The sequence below is a fragment of the Rhipicephalus microplus genome, chromosome 4, assembly GCF_043290135.1.
Source record: "Rhipicephalus microplus isolate Deutch F79 chromosome 4, USDA_Rmic, whole genome shotgun sequence".
NCBI lineage: Eukaryota > Metazoa > Arthropoda > Arachnida > Ixodida > Ixodidae > Rhipicephalus > Rhipicephalus microplus.
In genome coordinates this window covers 16,409,179-16,432,316 of record NC_134703.1, presented here as the reverse complement: position 1 = coordinate 16,432,316, position 23,138 = coordinate 16,409,179, and the positions used below count along the sequence as shown (strand labels likewise).

Here is a 23,138-nt window from a genome sequence, read left to right as displayed (position 1 = left end):
AAAGCCACATGAATCACATGGTGCCCGTGCTACGTACTCCATCAGGCTTCACCGTAGCGGAGCTGCATCAGCGCAGAATCTGTTTTACTACTACTACTACTACTACTACTACTACTACTACTACTACTACTACTACTACTACTACTACTACTACTGCCATAATATGATTGACTATCTTGTTTGGTTTGTTGCTTTGGAGAATTCGTGATGTATATAACTAGGCTGTGTAGCGTGTTTGTCAAGCTTTGGGTAGAAACATTCACTTATCTATTGTTTCAGCCCCCTGCAGTGCAGTATACCTATTATCTTTTTTTCCTTCTTTCGCTATGCTTTCTATTCTTTACTTTCGTTGGGACACATCATATATAAATGGCTAATGTTCACTTGCTTAACACTGCTTCTTCAAACTGCTGTATATTCTCGTCTCTTTCTCTATCTCCTAGCAGTTTAATTTGCAGTTTAAAAGTTGTATTTCCCGACAGAATTAGCATACAGAGTCCCCGACTTGTTTTTAACGATGTGACAGAAGGCTCCGGCTGCATATTCTTGGAACAGTCTGCGTGAACAATTGAAGGTTACGCACCGGTAGACATTACCGCGATGATGTGCACCTTCTAATCGTCCATTACCACACCCAGGGGCACCGAAAAACGTCGCGGAGGTCTGGCCTGGGAGAAAGCAACCGGAATGCGCGCGCATAGTGAAGAAAACAGTGTGAACTTGTGCGGGGCCGGTAATTCAGCGCCCGGCCCATCGCGTGCCCAATTACCTCGCGGTCTGCTGGGGCATGCCTGGTGCGTGATGGCGGGGCGCGATGAGCAAGGACGCCGGTAAACCTGTTTGGCCTCGACCGCGTCGTGGACTCTCCGTCCAAGCAGCTCGACCACGCAAGGTTTTTCGCGAACTAACATCCCATCGAGTCGCTTCGAAACGTAATTAAACGTAGGACGAGCCAACGATAGATTGCTCCTCGACACAACGACAGATCGGACTATTCCCAGAAGTGGGCGATGTGGGCCAAAACCGAAAATCAATAGTGTGACGCGCATTGGAATGCTAAATGTCACGCTTGTGGATTTGATGCAGCGCTGCAAACGTGCGCATGGGTGAAGGGGGGGGGAGGAGAGTACCCCATCTAATCATCTATTAGGCACGTATTGCACGCCACACAGCACTTTTAGAGGTGACCACGGACCCCTGATGTCGTATTCGAAAAAACCTCCACTTTGCACTTTTACCCCGAGAAGCCGAGGACCGATGGCGTGCCTTGGAGAGAAGCGCGCCGTAGCTTTATTTTCATTCTTGCAAGTATTGCCGTGCTTAAGTTGTTAAGCGAGGATCACAATAGAGAGCCGCATTGCCGCACACTGTCTATAGTAAGGTGCCGTCACATGCTGCCTTCGTCGCTTGGTGCCACGCAGGCAAAACCACAAATAGCACAACGAAGTGTAGTATATTGAATGCGCGCTCGAGCCAAAGAAAAATCTTCTTCGTCCTGTTCGTTTACACCTTGATGTTAGAGATAAAAGACGTACGCTACTACCAACATCATTATCATCATCATCAGCCTGACTAAGCCTACTGCAGGGCAAAGGCCTTTCCCATGAACTGCCAATGAATCCGGTCTTGTCCCTCCTGCTGCTATGTTATACCTATGAACTTTTAGATCTCATTGACCCACGTAACCTTTTGTCTTCCTTTCGTGCGTTTATTAATAATATTATTATTAATTATTATTATTATTTGATTTGCATATACAGATACACACGGACACAGAGGAAAGAGGGAGAGAGCAAGCTGGCAACTGCCACCTGGAGGGGCACAACGCCTGCTCACTCTTTCGGGAGGAGGGAAGAAACAGAGGAAACTAAGATTGTTGGGAATCCAGTCAGTCACCCTTAATCAGCAGCGGTCACCCCGCCAACGTGCTACGCGGCCGGTTCATGTCCATTTTTTTGTCTTTTTGATTTCAGCTATGATATTTTTAACCCCAATTTGTTGTCTGACCCAATCTGCTATCATCTTGTCTCTTAAGGTTACACCTATCATTTTTCTTTCCATCGCTCACTGCGTCTTTCTCAATCTGGGCTGAACCTTCTCCGTAAGCTTCCAGGTTTCTGATCCATACGTAAGTACCTGCAAGATACAGCGGTTATACACCTTCTTCTTGGGCGTTAGAGGCAGATTACCATTTATGATTTGAGAATGCTTGCCGAATGTCATTCACTCCATCCTTATTCCTCATGGTTCGGCTCCGAATTTAATACCTGTCCGAAGTATACATATTCGTTTACAACTTCCAGCCTCTCTCCACCTCTGGGAAAGGGCTGTTTTCTGCCAAGACTGTTTCACGTTACTTTGGTTTTGTGCATAATAATTTTCAGAACTAATTTTCTGCTTTCCATGTCCAGTTCAGTAAGCATGAGATGTAATTCGTCCCCTGAGTTACTCATTAGGTCAATGTCATCAGTGAATCACAGGCTACTAAGATACTCTCCGTCAACTGTTATCCCTAACTCTTATCAATCTGTGGCCCTGAAAACCTCCTGTAAACACGCGGTGAATAGCATTGAAGAGATCGTGTCTCCCTGTCTTACACCCTTTTTGGGGGTATTCTGTCGCTTTATTTATGAAGAACTATGGTGGCTGTGGATCCACTGTAGATTTATTCCAGTAAATTACTAACATGAATAGGCAAGAATGGCAGGAAGCGGAAGAATGAAGCTTGCGATGAAAAATCCCTAAGCAGGGGTTGTGTTGAGGCCAACGTTTCGATAAGCGGGCTTGTCTTCCTCAAGGGTAGAACAGAACTATTCTATAGCCTTAAGGAAGACAAGTAAGGTTGTCGAAACGTCAGCTCGACACAACCCATAGTTACGGAATTTTTTACCATGGGTTTAGATATAAGGAAACGCAACGCGACGACACAAACAAGGTGCAAAAATTCAAAAAGGAAGCAAGCGAGAAATAAAAAAAAAAGAGAAAGAAAGAAACAAACAAGAAATGAAAAATTAAAATAAACGGAAATGAACAGAATGAACATCGAAAACTGGTGAAGAGAACAAGAAAGAGAGGCGGAAAACAAGGAACGTTGTCTATGCAGCTTCGCATCTCAAGGTTCACACAATTAGAATGAAGCTGCCTTATTTTTTTTCTTTCGGCTCGGCCAAAACAAGAAGGGTGTGAGACGGCTGTAGTCATACTTGCCCGTTTCCAACCCTAATGTAGATACCCGCGTACGCCAATGACAGCGAGGTTTAAAAAAAAAGACAAAGTCAGACATGCAGAAACGATGCTTATGGTACGTTCTTTTTTAAGTTTGCACCGGTGCATTTATCTACCAGTTTGGTCATTTCAGCTAACCTTAAACGAAAGGCAGCTAACGCAGATGTCATTGCGTAACACCATTTTTTCGGTAATTTAATCTGCCAACGTAGTTGACATCCAGCTAAGGAAATGAAGCTGTGCCGGCCATCTATTGCGCAGGACCGACCAGCGGTCACGATTGAAGTAATGGCATGGTTACCAAATAAGGAATATGCAGTCGAGTGAGATGAAATGATGAAATTAAGAAGTTTGCAAGGATAAAACAGAATCGGGAACCGCGGGAGAGACATTCGAGAAACAAGAATAACATGAAAGGACGCCCTTTTTTTTCCCCCGTGGCACGGCTCAGCATCTTAAAGAATTGCGACGGGGGAATTAAAGATGATAGAAAAAAAAAAGAATCAGCCCACGCAAGATAGAATTAAGTAGAGTTCACTGGGAGAGCCCTTCGACATGGTGTGGATTTCAATATGCTAAATATAATTATGACGATCATGAACACCATCAAGACATTAAACCTACGATATCTACTGATGTGTGATACCCTACGCATGCGCCATCTGTAGGCGAATACATATATATATATATATATATATATATATATATATATATATATATATATATATATATATATATATATATATATATATATATATATATATATATATATATATATATATATACTGCAGAGAGTAAGTCACGCAGTTTTTCTGTTTCCCGCCTAATAGGATAATTAAGAATGTTTCATAAATTACCTGTTTAAGAAACGAAACTAGCCATAAGTTGCATTATTAAAAAAATTGTAGAGTGGCTTGCAAAACATTCATTTAGTCACTTTCTACATCTGTGATTTATCACGTGTTTTCCTCCCTACAACAGATGTCCGCGAAAGATTAAAACTAAAAATACCACGTGACATGCCCGCTGGCGTGGCTAGGTGCGTCGTGATAGCCACTCTTAATAAAGTGCAGCGTAGAAACGATATTCCTCACTCAGGGCGAATCATGCCATCGATACGCAGAAGCAGTGGTTTTCGCTTGTGTTGCCGCTTGAAAAGCGTGTCATTGCAAGTCACCACCATTGTCGCTGTGCTGTCGACGTAGCGCACCCGGTCAAGAACTACGGTAGTTTGCAAAGCTTAATTTGATTGATTTGATAGATATGTGGGGTTTAACCTCCCAAAACCACCATGACTATGAGAGACGCCATAGTGGAGGGGTCCGGAAATTTCGACCAGCTGGGGTTCTTTAACGTGCACCCAATTCATGTCCCCTTCCCTAATCCCCCGGTGTAAGTTAGCCAACCGGATGTCTTTCTGGTTAACCTCCCTGCCTTCTCCCTTTTGTTGCTTCCTCCTCAAATCTGAGCACACGGGCCTAAAACATTCCCGCATCCATCGAAAATGCAGCAGCCGCTGCCGGGACTCGATCCCGCGACCTGCGGGTCAGCAGCCGAGTACCTTAGCCACTAGACCACCACGGCGGAGCAAGCTCAAATTGAGGAAGCACTGCGACCATAGCGTGTATGGGCGCGCAAGTGGGCTTGTCACGTAGTTCTATTTCATTTTATAAATTGTATTTTAACATACATAACAGAGATAACATAAGAAACTGTGTAATCAAATGTTCTACAAGCCAATCTGCAGCTTTCTCAATAAAATTTTTCGCCCAACTGCAGTGCTTGAAAAATTTGTTACTAAAATGACTGATTAGGCAATCAAGGCGAAAACACTATATATTGGGATTCACTCTATGCAACAGTGGCCATGAATTTATCGCATCGTCTTAGATGACGTGGACATATTTTTAAACTTTTCATAGGAAAAGCTAGAGCACACTTATAATTACATTAGGCACATAGCAGTGGTCTGCAACCTGTCGAGGTTGAGAGCTGAGCCGCACGAAGCCGGCAGCACGAGGACTACTTGACAAATAGGCGGAGGGTGGTGGCAGATGGCGGGAGGTCAGAGGGTCTTTGTAAGCGGTGAACACAAGTTCATTGATGATAAAGTAGAATACTGTAGTAAACTCAAGTTTATTTATAGCACGCATGCACCAAGGTTGCAAGTTACCTATCTAGGTAAAAAAAAACGTTTCAATAAGATTTTTATTGCTGACCATTGCAAGCCGACTTTCTTAACCAGAGAAAGCAAGCCTATACGCCATCTGGCTAAATGGTGACATACAAAAGATGTCCACAAAAAGGCGATCTTTCTTTCTTTGTTTCTGACTCAATTTGACGTCATAACTACCATGTCACCCTTCAGATAGCAAGTGACAAGCTAGAGGGGAGGGTCCCGGGGCGTTCTCATATCGTGTCCGAGGACGCATATTAAGCTTCTGCTTCACAGGTCAGGTTGCAGGTTATCGGCCCCTGGCGTATAGAATCACTTGATCTGTAGGCATTGAAACTATTGTCCTCGTCGTCCTAATGACTAATTAGGTGAATGCGAAGCAAACGAAAAAAAAATTGGCAGATCTCACGTACAATGGGAAACGATGATATGCGAAGCCCAAATGAGAAAGGTTGATATGCCACTTTAAAATCAGCGAAGTTTTACGAGGCGGAGGTAAATTATGCCGTACATGACTTTTATGTCACGTTTATCATGTTTGGACGTGTCATTTACCTTCGTCATCTATTCACGTCACTTGATACCAAATTTGGTATATGTGGGGCTGGCGAAAGGGCAACGAGCGTGCTATGAGCGTAGCATGTAATCAAATTTTACATCACACGCGTGTCATGATTACCATGTTTGCATCAGTCACATACCTGCATCGTCCATTCACGTCCCGTAATGCCAAGCTTGGTATATGTGGGGGGGGGGGGGGGGGCTGGCGAGACGGCCGCGAGCGCATCATGAAGAGCCTATTGTATTCCGGCGTAACGTTGACTTGCGCACACCCTGGGCGCAGCGATGCTACACCAGCAAAACGCGAGCACCGGTGCGACCAGCATTCGTCGACGCGACCCGGTGGTGACCAGCGCGAATTGCGACATGCTGCATTTCGCGGTGACTACGTTAACCAGACAGCACCGCGTCTGCCTTTCTTCGTGAAGGAGGGATGCCAGGCGTGCTCAAACGCGCATGCGTCAAAGCGGAGCAGCGTGGCGAAGGCCTGCGAGTACAAGGCAGGCAGATGTGTGCCTGGCGTGGCGTCGCCGGCGTGACATGACGAAACGAACGCCGGCGCGCACGCGCACTGGGTCACGTCGCAGTGTATTGTCGTTGCCTTAAGTGTGGCATCATGTTCTTACAGGGCACACATCTCATGATTATCACGTTTGCACCAATCAAATACCTTCAACATCTATTCACGTGACGTAATACCGAATTTGGCCTATGTGAAGATAGCGAAACAGCCGCGATCACATTATGAGTGTGGCATGTAGTTATTTTACATAACCCGCATGTCATGATTATCATGTTTGGACATGTCATTTACCTATGACGTCTGTTCACGCCACGTAATACTGAATTTGGTACATGTGAAGTTAACGAAACGACCGCGAGCGCATCATCAGCGTAGCATCCAGTCATATTGTTACATGACACGCATATCATGATTATCATGTTTGCACCAGTCGCATACCTTCGTCATTCATTCACGTCCTATGATACCAAATTTGGTATATGTGAAGCTAGCGAAACGGCCACGAGCGCATTATGAGCGTGGCATGTATTCTTGTTACATGACACGCATGCCATAATTATCATGTTTGCACCAGTCACATACTTTCGTCATTCATTCACGGCCCGTAATACTAAATATGGTATATGCGAAGCTAGCGAAACAGCCGCGAGCGCATCATGAGTGTGGCATGTAGCCATGTGGTTACATGACCCGCATGTCATAATTTTCATGTTCGGTTCTGTTGCTTGTGTTCGCCATGCAATCATGTCATACAATACCAGTTTTGCAACATGTCATGTCAACGAAACCACCGCAAGAGCAGCAAGGCCATGGAATGTAAATCATGACAGTCATGACAAACATGTCATTATTTTCATGTTATGACTAGTCTCCTAAGTTCGTCATACGTTAATGTCATGCCATACCAAGTTTGGTATCGATACAATTACCGGAAGGGCCAGGCGAGTTAAAAGCCTTAAGCGGCTGCATAGATAGATAGATAGATAGATAGATAGATAGATAGATAGATAGATAGATAGATAGATAGATAGATAGATAGATAGATAGATAGATAGATAGATAGATAGATAGATAGATAGATAGATAGACAGACAGACAGACAGACAGACAGACAGACAGACAGACAGACAGACAGACAGACAGACAGACAGACAGACAGACAGACAGACAGGCAGACAGACAGACAGACAGACAGATAGACAGATAGACAGATAGATAGATAGATAGATAGATAGATAGATAGATAGATAGATAGATAGATAGATAGATAGATAGATAGATAGATAGATAGATAGATAGATAGATAGATAGATAGATAGATAGATAGATAGATAGATACGCTCAAAGTCTCTGAAGTTCACTAAGAAATGCTTTGAATTTTTAAAAATCTAAAAGCAGAATCAGAGATAGCGAATAAGACTGAACTAATGAAAATACTTTTATTTTAGGGAAACCACTTTTTTCTGGTTCGTACAGAACATGTGCAAATTTCGCACTATCACAACCAAAGTGCTCACCTAAACAAACGAACTTTCATTGTTTTATTTTTTTTCAGATTGACGAAACCGAAAAATATCTGAAAGCATGTGGACTCACGTGCGCACCCGGAAAGTATGTACTCTCGAAGCTAAGAAAGCGCACAAGAGGCCGACAACTGCCGTAGACACGTGACCCGGAAATGAAGGTGGGGGGCATTGTACTTCTTCAGGCTTTCATGCCGCTCATTCTGGGTCTGCTTATTCAAAAGGATGGCGCCAGGGGAGCACAGTTGGAAAATGTTCAGAAAACCGTGCAACAAGACAGTCACCTGATAAAAAGGGTGGCAAGCGAAAGTGTTGAACTGAATGAAGAGTGCACGAAAATGTTCTAGGCGTTTATCACTAGCGTTATCCCGGGTGGGACTTCATATGTAGATAAGAAGAAATGCCAGAGGATCAATATTGACAGTCTTATCAGAAAAGTTCACAGGATTGCCATGGGCCTGTCACCTACCACACGCACAGAAAAGTTGCTCAAAATGTAAGTGCACAACACATGGAAGCGCACCATGTTAACCAGCTGGAAAGAATACGGCTGACGAATAAGTGTAGATCCCTACTCCAAGATATGGGTTACTGCGTCGAAGATGACATGCACCTCCCTCAGCGTATTCCGTACGAGAACAGACACAGCTTACGCATAAGCAATACTTGAAGAAACGTGAATCCTGATTATGACAAAAGAGGAAGGCAAACCAAAATATAGCTGCTAAAGCAGGAACCAGAACGCACCAACAGCAAAGAAAAAATGTAATACACACGGACGCAGCGGCGTGCACAACAAACGAACGTTTGGCTACAAGCGTGGCTGAAAAAAAATGGTCAAGAACTCAGAGAAACAAGGGAAACATTCATACGTGCCAAGGACGCCAGCACAGCGGAAGAGCGGGGCATAGCCCTTGCCGTCACTACCTACAAGAAGACGCGGGCTACCATGTTGACACATTCGCAAGAGGCGTGCAGAAGGTGCATGAACGTATAGAATAAGAAAAGCAGCGCTACAAGTCCTAAAATGCACCAAGATGGACAAAACAACCATCCTTTGGGCACCGGGACAAGAGCCCTTCATGGGGAACCAGGCGACGCACGCTGTGGCTTGACATGATGCACACCGACCCATATCCGACTCGCTAAACACGTATCAATGGCTGTCACAACCAGCATGAGCACGAACAGAAACATACTGAAACATTTTTTGCACATGAAGCAGAGGAAGCGTTACCCGCCGGCACACGAGAGTCTGAGCAGGGAGAAAGCAGTCACCTGGAGAAGACTCCAAGCGGGAAATTACCCGCATGGAACAATGATGTAGGCAACGTATCAAGAGGCCTACGGGCGGGACTGCAAGTTTCGTGCTCCGGACACGCGCAACTCTATGCGCCACATGGTGCTGAAGTGTAACAATAGTTCGGATATACCACCATCGTCACCTTCTAGTGAAAACGAAAATAAAGAAACGCATCTAGTGGAAGAATTCGAAGACCAGTTGAAGGCTCTGCTGGTGATGCGAGACCCTGACAACCGGCTACGATTGGTGAACAAAGCTCGGGCGGTGGCAGCAAGCCATGGCTACCTTGGCTGAACAGGCTATCCTCCTTAGGGTTGAGTTACAATGAGCCTGGTCAAAATAAAGCCCATTTCTTTCTTTCAGACTGCCTACGTGGCGACGCTCCTGCCCGAACCGGTATCGCACCCAAAGGCACTGCGCCGTGCTCCCGACCGGGTTGCAGAAATTAGATGCCTTTTCTCATCTTCTAACAACTACCACCACCACCACCCAAGACTTCAAGCTCATTATCGCGAAACCAAAGACAAAGAGCTCCACCTATGGGTGTTTACGGTAATTGAGTACACCAAAAGTAGTAGTGACAGTAACCGTGGCTTATGTATACCGAGACAGTGCGAGAGAATAGACTGGTTTGCATGACGCTCAGATCTCGGCTGCGCTTGAGCGCGCACACTCCGCCGCACATTGTTGTTGAAAGGAAAACTAGCACGCAAACCCACGACGCTCAGTTAATCGTATCACAGGTAGCAGAGAGGTATGTGCGTACGTGATGTTTGCGCGGGCATACGGTGTTTTTTTTTTTTGTCTCTCTGAAGCCTTGTTGACTGAGAACCACTCACGCTTATCGTACATGGCAAACCTACGTGGAGAAGCGTGCACCCGGACATATACTATCCCAGCTATATACAGCATGCGCTTAACGACTCGTCAGCCACAGAAGCAAACAAGAAAACTCGTGTTCTCATTAGCGGAAAATTCCCTTTTATCTTGATGAACCAGCTAGCCGAGAGCTATGAAGCAGGAGTCGTAACACTATCTGGGCTAACTTGTTCATGTAAATCACAGGCATTAGTAGACACAAGAGTGGCACTGGTTTTAGTCAGGCAGACATGAAAAAAAATGTAGAAAAACTTTCGACTGCAATGCAGATCTTCTCATGTGAAGGTTCTTTTGTGTCGTATTTTTTTTTCAGCAAGCACTGAACGTTGCTCGCTGATGGAAACTTCATATATTTAGAAGAGGCAATAATCTAATCAAATGAGCACCGACATACGAAGAGCTATCAAAGGAGGACTCTCATCACACTATACATCGTCCGGTTCATTTTGCTGTTTTTATTGTGATAGCAATTATATAGACAGTCTCAGCTGGATTTCGCCGCTGACGTCGGCATCATGCACCGTTTATGTATACGTATCTATATACATGAAAACGTAAGAGAGAAAAAAATCCAGAAAGAAATACTCTGACGTGCGGAATCAAACGTGGGACTTCCGCTTCTTAAATGCGAGGGGCTAACCACTGAGCCACACCGAAGGATACCTCCTTCACCGTTCAAACGGCAAGCTGTTAATATCTACCACTTACCGCTGTTGGCGGACGTCTCGGGGGGAGCTACCGTGTTTTCAGCATTATCAGCAAGATGGCGCAATGAGCGCGCGGCGGCTCTCATCTCTCACGCGTACTTTGGCCCGCGGAGAGGAGGAGAGGGGACAATCTCTCGCGCGCTGTTATCTCACGATTGGGAAGACCGTACGTTTTGGCTGGCGTTGGGCTTGCACTGGAACAATTCTGTTGTAGTTACCAGGCGCACAAAGGTCACTGCAATTGTTGCACAGCCTCCATTTGCGAAAAAGGTGCGTTTTTCAGACACAGCGAAGTAACAACTGAGACGCTTATTCTCATTTATCTGTACCTGTGAGTACGTTTCGTGCGTCATTTATGCGTGAGAAACGTGGGGCATGTTTCGATCTGCTTGCCGATTTACGCGTGACCTTTTAATTCGTTGCTATTACGTTCATTGCTTCGCCTTTGCGGCAAAGCTGTGGCTTTTTTATCTGCGTCCACTTAACAAAACCCGCTTCTCTACGACACCTTAACTCTCATAAACTACTAACTGTTTCATCGGATATTATTGTTGAGCCACGCTACTATTTCTGTTGCATAACATGTTATGCCCACCTGTGATTTTTCAGGACTAAAGCCCTAAATGCCTCATCAAATTCGAAAATCAACCGATGTTTCCCATCGACAGCGTCAACACGAGCGATGCGAAAAGTCTTAATCACTTGATGTCACATTAGGACGTCAAATCGAAAAAATTTGTCGTCATTATGGCATCCCCATGACATCACAAATATGTCAGGTGACGTAGCAATATATGATGACACCATCATTTATAGGTCGGCAGGAAAAAAATATAGATCGATAGTTACGTAGAGAGACGCTCAAATCGCCTGCAGTGCGCGAATATATGCTTCGCATTTGATATATCTAGCGCTTTACACTCAATCGAACTCAGACACACCAAAATGTTCCTGAGCCGGACAACACTACATACGAGGAAAAGACGGGTCTCCTGCTTGCATGGCATGTGGTGGCTTCCCGGATAATACTCACGTTCTGTGGGATTGTCCGGGTGGTCGCGCGGCTTTGGGCGAGAGCCTCAAGCACATACCTATAAACGTAGGACCTGCGACCCTGGAGGAGTGGCTGGCGGACTCCTAACCGGACATCATGAAGATACTGCTCCAGCATTTGCAACTTCTAGGCCTGTCTGATGCATAGGTTTTTTTTTTAGTAGACCAGGACTGGGGTTCTTTTATTTTTAAATAAAGTTCTTCTCTCTCTCCTGAGCCGGACTCACTCGAACTTAAGCTCCCCATGATGTCACCCATGTGGCAATATTATTCCCTCTGACTCCAGCTAGATGTGAGTGCGTGTGAGTCGACTGATGAGGAAGTTCGCCGACTTGTGCATGAGGTCATAGCTTTGCCAAAAGTGGACCGATCATGGTGGCAGTGTATATTATATAGGAGCCTCTGATTTCGGAGGCAATGCAGAACCATGTCACGTTCAGAAAGCTTCCAAAGTATGGCGAGGCAGTACGTCGACAGCGAGCAAAACGAAGATGATTTTCTCTTTCTGTCGTCTTAGGGTAGTGCATAAGTGACCCTGTGAATTCTTCATTGGCCCTTCCAAATTAACGGCACCTAATATTTGTTGTGACTGGTGCCGGAGCTGACAAGGGAGCGGCGCTCCTTGGATCCTCAAACAAGTAACCGACCGGCCAGATGCCTACGACCGCCTGGCATTGTCCCTCCTATAGCCGGAGGGAGAGACGTCGTGTCGCCACGACGCCGTAGGCCGTTCGGGAGACGACAACGAGTGCAGCATCTTCCTTGGAAAAGACCGCCACGGCCGCCGCAAATCGGCCCGCTAATTAGGCAAGCGGTTTTGCAGACCCTTTGATGTATGCTGTCAGGAGTTTGGGACCCCTCGACCAGCGGCACACACACGACGAGGAAGAGCCCCGCTGGCGCCACCTTGGATTGCAGTGATCACGGCTCAATATTGTACGTTCACGTGGGCCGTGCATGCTCTTCACCCTCGACGGCTGTGTGTGATCTGTGATTGGACAGTAACCTCTGCACGTGCTCCCTGATCTAGGGATCTGGGGAGAATATACCGTTTATAATGAGCCACCCGGCTAATTCGAAGGAGCGCCATGTAGAGGAACGCCAGATTCGAAAGCTCGCCATGTAAGAAAGAGCTCGTCATGTACGAGAGCTCACCTTATATATAATGTAAATAAACCCTCATCAAGTCTCTCTTCCTCCTGCCTCGACAACTTCATCCCAGACCTCCAGTGCCTGCAAACCCCGGTCGCAACATATTGTACGCATTGGAAACTTGTGTCTCCTATATTCTGCTTCGTCGCTGTAGTTTGTCTTTTTGCTGCTGAATTTGTTAACCCTTCACTCTTTATTGTAGGGTGACCTTCAGTGTAAAACAAGAAAATAAAGTTATTCAAAGAGGTGGGTGATTCCAAACAAAATACGAAGCAACAATACTAAACTTGTATAGCTTCATCTCGTAGCTTAAACCATATCAGAAACAGCAATGCCTGATAAATACATTTATTCCATTAGCGAGACCATCGAAGGGGTGTGAAGGCGACAAGTAAACTTCGCTGAGTAGATCGGCTGCGGCTTACCGCTTTTCTCTGAAGAACTGGTTCGTCCAAACCTGAAGGAAGGAAGTGGCGCAGTTTCAAAACCAGCGTTGTGTTTTTTGCGAGGAGTGACAGACAGGATGAACGCAATTTCACTGTGGACTTCGAGTTCGCCACTGTGGTGTTATTAAATTTTCGTAGCATCGCACACTCTACCTAGTTCCCTGCAGTACCAGATTACACGGTTCAATGGCGCATGCTCTTCAGCACATTGCATCCTTGTGAACTGTTGCTGGTATAGATTTATTTCAATGTGCAACACGTCGGCATCCCTTATACCTAAACTGCGGTTCTTGCACGGAAATTTCAGAATTTTTTTCTTGTGTTTAGAGAAATTTATTCTAACAGACAGTGAACATCAATTACAATCCAACAGAACATTGCGACAGAACACAACATCCACAGACACACCAAAGGTTGTTACAAAAATATATCTGTACATATGTATATGCTGTTCAGGATATGTCAGCGCTGTTACCTAATGCCGGCTGCTCAACTTTCCCAGATTATTTAATTTACTGTTTTCCTCCATGTTGTCTCTGGTTAGAACTAGATTCAGACAAGATTACCACCTGCATGCACAGAACTCCTTGCCGATGCACCACCCTCCTAAAGCTTCTCCGTCAAGTCAAACTTTCTTCTTGTTTTCTGTCCCATTTTGTTCTTTTAGTCTTCTTCACTACGCAAACGCCCCGCTACGGTGGTCTAGTGGCTAAGGTACTCGGCTGCTGACCCGCAGGTCGCGGGTTCGAATCCCGGCTGTGGCGGCTGCATTTCCGATGGAGGCGGAAATGTTGTAGGCCCGTGTACTCAGATTTGGCTGCACGTTAAAGAACCCCAGGTGGTCAAAATCTCCGGAGCCCTCCACTACGGCGTCTCTCATAATCAAATGGTGGTTTTGGGACGTTAAACCCCACATATCAATCAATCAATCCTCACTACGGAAACAACAGTCAACAAATGTGGTCTCAGTGTGATGTGCCTATTCTTGCTTATCTTTCCCGCTAAAGAGACACACTACGCACAAAAGATGGCGATGACATAGTCGAAAGGCAGTGAAACTGATAACATCCAGGTGACGCTTCAAATTTCCGTTGGGCTGTGTGTGAATTTAAGCATTTGCCGACTGCTATGCGTCATGCTGTTGATAGCAGCGCTTCCGTCTTGCTGGGTGTTTGCCGCTGCAGACACACTTCAGGGGGATCTTTTTACACCAACTTTGAAAAAAAAAAAGTGAACGAAAGGGTGCCTTGTGATGAATCTAAAATGGCGGGAGCTGTGATAAAAACTCCATCGACAAATTGTGTCACCCTTCACACGCCAAAAGAGGACGAGCACAGCGTGAGAAACAAGAACGGGGCGCCAAATACGAGCAGTGAGAGGGCGCATGCTTGGAAGGGCAGAGCGTGATCAAAGGAAAGCAGCGCGATATGACCTGGAATGGCGAGTCAGGCCAGGAAAGAAGGCTGGGAAAGGAAAACATGGAGTGTTTCTTTTCTATCAATTTTGCTGAACGCCCCTCTCTCTCGTTATTTCCTTACTATATATATATATATATATATATATATATATATATATATATATATATATATATATATATATATATATATATATATATATATATATATATATATATATACATGGGGGATGAACAATGCTTCAAGAAGCAGGGCACTCACAATATCACAGAAAGTGGACGGCTGCAGCGGGTGGTACCGGGCTCACTATAGGCGACGACGCTGTACAGTTCTTAAAAAAAAAAAAAAAAAACGCCGCCGCGTCGCGTCCTCAGCTTGAAGAGCGGCTGCCGACGTTCTGGGCGCCCGAAGAAACCAATCACAAAATCGGGCCGCGTAGACCGAGCAATCTGCGGCAACCACGCTCGGCTGGAAATAGGCGCGAGCGTCGGTCGGCCCAGGGCACGCACAGTGGAAAAAATCCATTAAAACGATGCGCTAGGGCAAATATAGCTAGCAATTCATCACGGGACAACAAGGGTCGACAGTGCTGATACGAGGGAGGTGCCAACTTTGTTTTCCTACAAAAAAAGTGACAACACGCAATAGAAAGGAAAACAAGAAGGTACGCCGAAAACGTGCCCTCGAGAAAAAAATCGACACAATAGTCTGTCTGCGCAACCACCAAGTATAGACCGAAATGCGGCCTAAGACCAATTGGTTTCCAGGGGAAAAAAGTAAGAAGAATGAGCAAAAAAAAGGCAACGAAGCAAGCACGATAGCGACTGATTTTTATCAACAGTGACAGCTTCGTCTGAGGAAAACCACGACAAATAAAAATAACAACGTTGTCACGGACGTGCGCAATTGTTCATTTCTTTTTACGCTTAAATAGGCTACAAAATGTGATTTTGACGGTTAAGCTTACGACAAAAGTTTGTGACACCCATCCAGCCGAAGACTCGATGACTTTGGCAAAATATAAACAAACCTTTGGGCGCTATATCAAGAAAATACATTTTTAAGATCGAGATCTCGTGGTTGAGCAAATCGGAAAATGCAATTTATAAAGCTGCGCCAAATGCACGGCCCATTGAGCCAGCAGCCACTGCTGAAACTGCTTCATAGGTTTTCTTGTAAAGTTCATACAGCCATATCTAAGTTCGGTCGTATGTGAGTCATGCTATAACAAAAATAATGTCCTTTCTTTATCTCTTTCTCTCTTCACTCCACGTCCCGCCGCGGTGGTCTAGTCACTAAGGTACTTGGAAGCTGACCCGCAGGGTGCAGGATCGAATTCCGGCTGCGGCGGCTTTTCGATGAATGCGAAAATGCTGTACGCCCGTTTGCTCAGATTTAGGTGCGCGTTAAAGAACTTCAGGGAGTCGAAATTTCCGGAGCTCTCCACTATGGTGTCTGTGTAATCATATGGTGATTTTGGGACGTTAAACCCCACGTATTAATCAATCCAATTTTTCGTTCCACCTACCTATACCAAATGATGTAAGATGAACGAAGGTCACTGTACTATCAGCTTCAGATCGAACCTGAAGAGAGGTAAGCCTTCACGATGGTATAGTATGCGCCGCCCACTTACAACCATGGACAGGCGCACGCATCCTGTTTCCCAGTTCTGCACATATTTACGTGCCTGTCCATGGTGATAAGTGGACGGCGCGCAATATACCACCACGAACGCTTGCGGCTGTCCAGGTTTACAGTATATTGCTGACATTGCGCACAGGCATTAGAGCACCATTGCTGGCAGTTTTTAAAGGGACCCTAAACCACAATCGAGTTCAAAGGTGAGACAGTAGTTCTCTTTCTCGTTTTCTCTGCGCATGCTAATAGCGGGATCTCCTCCTTGCCCCTAATCTCTTCATAAGACACGTGGAATGTCAGCACTAAGTTCGGAGTAAGAACTTTGCACTTTTTAAGTGTACATGCTGCTATCTCCGCTTGCGCAGTCGCAAACGCAGAAAACGAAATGAAATCAGTTTATCGCGCACAGTAGTCAAGCGTGATTTGACAGACTGGGCGTGCGAATGCATGACAAAGCAGGGTAGGCGACAATTCACAACGCATCTCTCATGCATAGGCCAATCCAGAGCTTATTTCATCCTGACGTCACGTAAACAATAGGCTGGCGTCGTGAGCTTCACACCGCAAAGACGGGAAACAACGAGAAAGAATGACGTGCTCGTCTTGCGTATTGTCAGAGGTGCTTTATGGGTTCTTTAGGCGAAGCTTTCATAACTTACTGGTTGCGGTGGCGTCGTGGAAGAAGAATCCGGCGTCCGCTAGCGTACATAAATGCAGCCCTAAACGGTGTACTTGCATCTACCGGACAGTGTACGGTGTACTTGTAGGACTGGACGTTGTACTTGCAGGCCACACGAGTACTTGCATCTACCGTTTCCCAACAATGGATGCCCTCTGTAACGTAGGCTTGTCGACCTCCAGCTGTTTCTGAAGTCGCAACCAGAACTTTTGTTGAGGTTACTCTTGGTTTTACGTGGCGACAATAAATTGTTGGCGGGATATGAACGCTAGCCCATTGTTGTCGCCTGACTGAAGGGAAGCACTGCTAATCACATGGGTGATGGTCGTATTACGGGCATGAAGGAATGATTGATAACTAGATAGATTGATATGTGGGGTTTAACGTCCCAAAACCACCATATCATTATGAGAGGCACCGTAGTGGAGGGCTCCAGAAATTTTCACCACCTTGGGTTCTTTAACGTGCACCCAAATCTGAGCACACGGGCCTACAGCATTTTCGCCTCCATCAGAAATGCAGCCGCCGCAGCCGGCATTCGATTCCACGACCTGTGGGTCAGCAGCCGAGTACCTTAGCCACTAGACCACCGCGGCGGGGCATGGCAGAAGGAAACAGTGTGCCATGAGCAAAAAATAAAAAAGAGCACTCACCTGCCGAGCTTTGATTACCCTCATCCTCCCGATGGACCAACGTTTCCTCAATATTTCCCATCAACAGGACCAATCATTACGGCACGGGAACGATAATTAGCATTTCATTTTGTGGTTATCAGCTGTTTCTTGACATCGACATACTTTCTGTTGAACAACAACAATGCATCAGGAATTCGTTATCGCGAGCCGCTGTCATCAATTTGAAGTGCGTAAATATAGCACTGATGTTCGCAAATGGCTTCGCAATTTCCTTTGCCATTTGTTATACGGAAACAGATGGTAGATTATGTTTGTTTGCCGTTCAATGTAAATTACAAAGTAAAAGCTTTTATAATGACTTTGCTGCCCAGAAGTCGGCGCATGTGGGACTGTATAACACTTAATGCATTTGATCAAATCAGCACGCAATCGGCGTTTTACAGATGCGGACGTTTTTTGTTTTTTTTTTTGCTAAAAATCGCAAAAAAACTATTTCACGCTCATTGTTGTGAAGTGTTCATTAAAAAATTACGTAAGAAAACTTTATGAATCGCGTCATTTAGAGTTTATGGAATTTTGGGCTGGTAATCAGGCCAGGTGAACATTTCGGACCCCACATGGTTGTCTTTTCTCACAGTTCTAGCAATCACATGTCGATGCTCATTTATTTAGGCTGACACCGGGTGCTGCTATAGGTTATGAATGGTTGTTGTTAGCTTTCGCTATGTTGTTAATAGCTTTTACTTGAGGATCGACTATATGAGCTTTTAAAGAGCGTTCAGCCAATGTCCGAGCTATCTGAACGCTCACGTATAACGTCTCCACGAGCGCAGTATGCATAATGAATGAATATTTGCAAGTGGCACATCGTCAGAATGCGGCCCACCCGCTTTGATTCCGGACCAGCTGACGGGAACGCAAGTGCCCGCCAATTCATCGATCTGCCAGGCTTTCCAGCTTATGTCCCCGACGTTTCCCTGAACTTCGTCTTTGAACAGAATTTATGCTGTTTGTGATACAAGGGACGTAAGAGATCCTTAACAGAAGACGCAGTCTGTCTGGATCATCATCGAAGTCGCCGGCGCCGGGTACTTGGGCGACTTCACCCATAATGTTAGCATTCTTGCAGACTGTTTCGCCAAGCACAATTTTTTTTCTTTATTTGGCGAATTGCACTTTCCAAAGTCACGCTGTGGGGTAAATTTGCGCTTTCGAAGACAGCAGCAAAAAAGAGGTCCTCGCTTCGAGCCCCTGAAAAGAAAATGCTGTGTTCGATCTCACAGCCTTTAATCGTCCAGCCTTCCCTTCTACCGGAGGCTCACTCAAAGGATATAGAATTTTCAAAACTGAGTCTGAATTCCCGAAACCTTGCTTTCGTAAGTACATTTTCTCAGTGATCAGCCGGCTTCACTAGTGGTATACCCGGTATCGTGGTTGGCTGAAATATTTCCTTTCGAAAATGTTTTGCTGAAAACGCTTTTGCGAATATGGGCCCTCATTCACAGACACTCGACTTGTCATGAATATTCTTGTTACAGGTGTGAAAAGAGAAGTTGGTCACCAATGGGTGAGAACGCAATGCCTCATAGAGGTTACATGAACCGGAATGAACTTTCTCAGACAGGTAGGTCAACGTTTAGATGAGAGCACTTAGTGCCTTGTCATCCGCATCTTTTCAATAAGTGCAGTGGTATAAACGACTACGAGCAGCTAGCTGTTCATACAATCTCTATCGTCCATGGTAAGTAAAGCGGGAAAAATTTTTTATGACCTTACTTTAAAACCGTGGGTTTAATTTGAACAGTACTACCCAGCGCCATATGGAAGCGCCACCATATCCTCAACTGGCCTTATTATTGCGATAGCAGTTATAAGGACACTCGAAGCAAATTTTCGCCGTCGACATCGTCGTTATGTTTCCCATCAAGTCCAAATTGACAGCATAGAGCCCGCGCGTTTTATGTTCCGTACGGGACGGAAATATTTCGAGGGATTCCAAGGGAAGGCGCGAACCAAAATGGAATGCACTGGCTGGATGCCGGAGGGGAGGATCTATCATTCCGGCTGAGACCGCGAATTTCTGTTGAACGGGCACTGGGGCGCGCGGTCGCGCGCGCTCCACATAATAATGGAGATCAGCAGGCGGCTCATGACGTATAGTAAGCGCTCCACATTCATCGGTTCACATTCATCTTTTTTTTTCTTACTTTTCTGTTACCCACTAACCCGATCCAAGTGAAGCAAAGCAAACTGAATATTTACCTTCCGGTTATCACCCTTGCCTTTACTCGTAACAGTCTTTCTCTCTCCCCGCTTGATTAAGTTGAAGCGATATGCAGCGCGAAGGCCGAAATGCTCGCTGCAGCTGCGGTTAGTCAGCCAGCCATGTATCAATTCCTTTCCCCAAGAATGAATCCGTTGAACCAAGTGACTGTTGCTCTCGCAGAGAAACCATAATAAGTAGACCTTTATGGTATGACTTGGTATGCTTGCTCTATTTATTGCTACAGATCCCGCGGACAGTCTAGGGGCAATATAAATATCAACTTGGCTTTCAGTAGGTGAGCTTACCGATTCTTTAAGTGTACTTGTGCCAACCAGCATCTCACGCATCTTGATTGATTTATATGTGGGGTTTAACGTCTGAGAACCACCATATATGATTATGAGAGATGCCGTAGTGGAGGGCTCCGGAAATTTCCACCACCTGGGGTTCTTTAACGTGCACCCAAATCTGAGCACAGGGGCATACAACATTTCCGCCTCCATCGGAAATGCAACCGCCACAGCCGGGATTCAATCCCGCGACCTGCGGGTCAACATCCGAGTACCTTAGCCACTAGACCACCGCGGCGGGGTCATGCATTTTCCTACGAAGTTTAATACATCAAGTACCTCCACTTCTGCAGCTCTCTAGCATAAGATATCCGCTATATTTACCGCGCAATCCAAGTGGGGTCAAATAATACACAGCGTAAACTCCGTCGTCTAAAAATCAAGCTTCGAATATTTAGCGTGGGAAGAGTTTGTTCGTCTTGTCAATTTAACAGTGCACTCAGTCAAGACCTGATGGCTTGGCTCCACTGGCTGCAAAGAAAGTTCCCTTACATGACATCCACCTAACTTGACGCGAACGTAAGATGTACATTTCACCATTTGTTTGCTTACGCCTGTATCTGCAGTGTCTTATCCGTTTTTTGGAAACCACAATAACTGAAGCTCACTTTCAGTGTACAATGGTCCATCCGCCTAGACTACATCGAATAAAAAGACGTTTGACATTGACCTACGTACTGCTTCCTCCGCCAGAGAAATGATCATGCAAAGAGGCAACGAGAAACACATGGGTTGCCAATCCCCCTCTCGTTGGGGAAAACGTTGAAGCACCTGGCCCGAGAGGACATATATGGGTACCAATCGGCAACAGAGAAAATACGCAGATGGGACCCCGACACCACGAAAGTGACAGAGCATCGGCTACGATACAGGAAGACATTGCGTATGACTCCCAGTGCCGCCAGCCGCGGACCCACTTTTATAGCTGATGCCATTCCAACCTGGCGCTCGATGATGCGGGTACTCTTTTGGAGAACGTGGACTGTGCAATCTGTTCGGCTTCGAAGAGTGTAAAGCTAGATTAATGTTTTACCAGACGAGCGTATTACAAGAATAAATAGCAAAATAGAACTGCCAGATTCCTTACGTTTTTTTTTTCTTTTATCACGGATATCACGAAATGTGTCCTTTCACCTTCTTCGCCTCTTCACTAATTCCTACATTATTTCCTTTTCCTTCTCAGACAATCGTATTGATCTCGTCTCACCACACTTCATGCTTTCTGCAACTCAGCCGGTGTTTCACTGCGGCCGTAATAGGCCAACCTTCGATCATGCAAGCGACGATGTCATGTGATGGCGTCAAATGTGAAGAATAAATCAGCGAATTTCGATATCACCTTGACACATAATCCTTGTGCACAAATTTCACTAAGCATGCTAACTGCTCGCAAGTTGCCACCACTGTCGTGCTTAATTTATTACAAGCGATATTAAAGGTGGTCTAACTGCATTTCCAGGTTTCGAGACCCACACCTGTATAAGCCTAAGTACTCGGTAATTTCGTTATTGTCACAAAAATGTTTTCCAATTCTGAAGGAGATAATTCTCCTACGATTGTAAAAAACGCAACTTTTTTACGATGCATTCTCAGCATCAAACATTATTCGCTGACAAAGGAAGCTTTTCTATGAAATTATCACTCTCATCCAGTCCTGTTTGTTCCGTCCATGCTCCTTGTATCGTGTCCTTGTAAGTTCATTGTGAGAGCCACTGAAGTGGTTTGGTTAGGCGAACGTCGCGAGACCCAGTTGAGTATGATGGTAGCTAATTCAATCAACTGCCATTCTTGAGCACCCATTAGATTGAAAAAGAAAACGTCCGTTAGCATACACTTGCCCAAACTTAAGCTGCCCTGCGATTGCAGAAATTAATGAGAAAGTCTACACGCCGGAGGTTCTCACAATAGGTTGGCCTTCCTTCTGACACTCGAGTCAGTAAATGAGAATAACTTCACAATGTTTACTGTTGTCCACGGTGCAATAATCCGGTAGTTGAACGGACGAACAGAATGGGTTCATAACTGAGGCTATGAGAAACGGGAGGAAGTCGAAATGACTGGATGAAACCCAGTCGGGCTCGAGCGGCCCTTTTCCTGTGTCGGATGCGAGGCAGCGAGGGTTCAGTCAGCAGGGGCGCAATTCAATTAGCGAGTGCCGGGTGTCGGTCGGATCGATACGCCGGCGGCAATCAGCCCCCGTGGGGGAAGCGTCGCCGATGCGGACAGATATCGTCATCATCGCTGCTGCTCCTCTGGAACAAAAACGCGTGCAGTGGCATGAACCGCCCAGGGGCTCCACACGGATTCGGCGGTGGTTGGAGGGTGACGACGACGACGACATCGTTTCCTTCGAACGCACCACCCGGAAGGGTCACGATGCCGAAGCTGGTACTCGTGATCTTCCAGACGTGTACTGTTCGGCATTGACTGCCTTTATTTTGGTTCTTTTGTAAAACTATTTTCTACGCGGAACGGATCAATCAACCTCTTCGACGTGTAATGCCGATTGCTGGTCCGGAATACACCAAGGAATATTCTTTCGAATGGTTCGTTCTGTTTTCCCTTAACTGGCTTGCTGTGGGAAGGTTCAGGTTTATATCACAT

At 45.6% G+C, this 23,138-nt stretch overlaps 1 protein-coding gene across 3 annotated transcripts in view; it reads right to left on the bottom strand.

Moving 5' to 3' along the window:
* LOC119183490 (irregular chiasm C-roughest protein) overlaps positions 1 to 23,138 on the bottom strand; it is a 662,802-nt gene that overhangs the window by 495,485 nt on the left and 144,179 nt on the right. The window lies entirely within an intron of this gene.